Source organism: Chinchilla lanigera, unplaced genomic scaffold (assembly GCF_000276665.1).
Source record: "Chinchilla lanigera isolate Chin_1 unplaced genomic scaffold, ChiLan1.0 scaffold00090, whole genome shotgun sequence".
Lineage (NCBI taxonomy): Eukaryota > Metazoa > Chordata > Mammalia > Rodentia > Chinchillidae > Chinchilla > Chinchilla lanigera.
The window spans coordinates 8636869-8640357 of NW_004955491.1; the positions used below are offsets into that span (position 1 = coordinate 8636869).

General features: G+C 50.1%; 1 pseudogene; it reads right to left on the reverse strand.

Moving 5' to 3' along the window:
* Positions 1–1022: 1022 nt before the first annotated feature.
* LOC102006671 lies at positions 1023–3119 on the reverse strand (annotated as a pseudogene).
* Between the last annotated feature and the right edge of the window lie 370 nt (positions 3120–3489).

Below are 3489 nucleotides of genomic sequence, written 5' to 3' on the forward strand. Positions count from 1 at the left end.
ATGGTCCAAAGGGTGCGGCCCCACTCTCAGGATAGTCCCGAGTTTTAGAATGCTCCCTGCAGCTTGAGCACAGATTTGTTTCTCCAACTCAGAAGCCTGGGGAGCACAGGTTGCCTGGTTCCTGAAGGGCTGCTTCAGCACCCTGTGAAACCAAAGTGGCAGGTTTGATATGTCAACCTTGATATGTCACCTCCATGACTTCATGATCTCAGGGCCAGCACTGGGCTCCTTTATACGTGATAAACCCCACTGACCCTAGAAGGTAGCCCCAGCTTTTGATGATCTGTCTGGGAAGGGCCGATTCGCTTGTGCTGTGCTCCATAGCATGCTCAAAGGGCATGCTCCACAAAGTTAGACTCATATCCTGAGGGCTGAATCTGTTTCAGGAGACAGGTGTTAGCAGCAGTGGCCAGCAGGGGCTGACCTCTGCAGGACACAGCAGCCTCTGCTGAAAGATAGGCACCGTGAGAAAAGATGGCAGAATGCCAGATTCCAGCACTGACGTAGGGACCTGGATAACCAGCTTGAACACTGGGTCTGCGTTCCCCCTGCGATGAGGAGGACGAGGAAGATGGCGACAAGAGGAGTTCTGTATAGTTTTGCTGAGGTTTCCCTTAACTTTGCCTGCATAAGATTATTAGCATCGCTGTTTGCTGGAAAAACTGGGTGGTCTAAGTAGGGTCCACAAGTCCTCCTTGGAGGGACAGCTGAGGCAGGCTTTCCTTTGGCCGGTCGTCAGACTTCTTGCTGCTCACACCAGGTTTAATAGCTGAGCTTTTACGGCGAGTGTCACCTGCAGCAGGTTTTCCTGGTCGCTCCTCCAGGCGCAGTTTCAGACTTCCAAGTGGGCTTTGAACCATCGACCCCATTTCCCTTTTGTTCCCCACACTGTAGTCGGGCTTGAGAGTTTCTAGTCCCAGTTTTAAGGTGAGGACACTGATCTCTTGTGGCATTATTTTGCCTGGGCACTAGTGAATCTAGCATCCCTTTTTTCAGTATGGTGAATCCTCTTCGGCCCGCTGTCATGTCTGCCCTTCGCCCAGATAACCGTGAATTACACAGCCTGAATATTTGTTACGACACCGTTTGGAACTGCTGCAGTATCGGTCTTCTCCACAGCTGGTTTGCTCCAGACCTGTTTTCACGAGACTTCCCGTTCTTCTTGTCCGTACTGTTTGTCTAGAAGTCCAGTGCGCTATATCGCACCACAGAGCCAGATCATACTGACTTTCTGAATGAAGTGCTTGGTTTTAATTCCTGCCCTCCTAAGGGTGTCGGCCTTCACCGTCTGCGTCGGACCAGCACCTGCCTTGCCAGCTGCCATCGAGGACCCTGGAAGCAGGGCTGGTAGCTTCACCAGAACCCACACTCTTCCCGGATACTTCTCTTTCTCCAGCATTGCCATTTATTTCTCTTCTCTGCGTCTCCCGCTGTGCTGGAGGGTGTGCTTCTGCTCACATTCCAGCGCTTTGGCCGGGCCTTGGGGCCGCCCTAACCCCATGCTGCAGGGCTTGGCGAGGCTGCCGGTGCTGGTGCTGGTGGTGGGTATGGTTCTAGAACTGAGGGTGGGGGTGATGGTGCAGCTGCTGCCTCGGCTGCTGAGGATGAGGGTGCGGATGCTGGGGGCTGGGACGTGCTGAGCCTGTGGCTGGCGGGGCTTCTGCCCCCATTGAAAGTGGCTGGGGTTCTCAGGGCAGCTGCACCGTCCAGATCTGAAGGGTAAAGGATCTTATCTCCAAACACACTCACCACAGATGAGGACTTTAATGTGAATTTCAGTGGGGTGTGGGGAGGGACGCGGTCCAACCTGTAACAACACTACTAGTGTAGTTGGAGTGGGAGCCCTCCCAGCGGCCCACAGGGGCCGCACCGGAAGTGGTAGCATGAAAGGTGGGTATTGGAGAGATGTCTCAGGGTAGAGCTCCTTGTTGAGATTGAGATCAAGTTATTAGCGGCTTAAAATAGTCTGTCAACACTAATTTGTGTTTTAGGCTTTCCTTGAAGTAACCACAGGAAAATTTAGTAGTCCCATGAAAGTTAAAGAGTAGGCAGTCAGGACACAGCATGAAAAAAAAGTCACCCACGGAGAGACAAGAACAACGGAAAACAAGGAACAAACGGGGCGGCAGAAGTGGTCCTTAAGTGTTTGAATGTCAGTAGGTTAAATTCTCCAATTTAAGGGCACAGAGCAACTAAATGGATTTTTGAAAGAGCCAACAATTTTCAGCCTACAAGAGACTTAGCTTTAAGGGCTCACAGAGTCTGATCACTGAGGATGGGAAAAGATACCCCCTGTGAACGGAGGCCGAAGGAGCAGGTGTGATACTCAATCGATGCAACAGCCTTTCAGATAAAATCTGTCACAAGAGACAAGGTTACAATAAAATGATCAAGGGAGCAATTCATCAAGAAGGCGTGACAATTGCAAATTATGTCCGTCGAGCACTGGAACGCCTAGGTGCGGAAAGCAAATTTCAGGACCGAAGGGGCAATAAGTGAAGGGCTTCAACACCCAACTGTGTCCATGCAAAAGCCAGATGTGTGAGACCACGAGAGGGGTTGACAAATCACCAGTGAAATCAGCGTTCTTTCCTGACTACAGTGGAACGGAGTTAGGAATCAGTAAGCAGAGGATCACTCCTGAACACGCAGAAATAAAACAAGGCGCTCTGGAACACCCAGCGGGTCAAAGGGGAATCACAAAGACAGGAGACAGGAGAACGGGAAGCAGCACCGAAGCTCACGAGAGAGCAAAGCGCTTCCAAGAGAGGCGCTCTTCAAGCCTACTGCCTGCATTAAGAAAGAGGAGGGATCTCAAATGAACGGTGGCAGAGATCTGATCTCCCATCGGGGCCCAGGGGTCAGGACTTCCACGTGAACTTCGCCCTGCAAGGGTCACACAGCAGCAAGCAGGAAGTTCGAGGGGCTAACGTGGGAGCAGGAGCGACTCAAGTACGGACGAAGAAGACGATTGAGGACATCAACGACACAGACTTGGCTCTTCTTCAGATCGCTTTCATTTTTTTGTTTTTGTCCGTCCATGTTTGCAGTACACAATGTTTGCGTTTCCTGTGTGGAGTTGGCCCGTATACATGACACAGCTTAATCCGGTTCATCATCCTCCGCTCCCCTCCCCCTGCCCTCTCTCCACCTCTGGATCTCCTTCCTGTTTGAGAAAAATCTATCTCCCTATGTAGTATTATCTATTTTTAATTTGCTGTTTGTATTTTGGGTTTCTCATAGAAGAGAAGCCGTGTGAAATTTAAACTTGTATGTCTGCTTTGTTCACTTAACCTTATGACCTGAAACTGCATCTCTTTCCCTACATATGATAAAGTTTATCCTTATTTATGGCACAGTGGTACTCCATTTTGTGTGGATGCCACATTTCCTTTATCCATTCGTTTGTTGATGGATATGCAGGCTGCTTCCAAGATTTAGGTATTTTGATTTGTGCTGCTCTAAACGTAAGTATGCATGTATCACTGC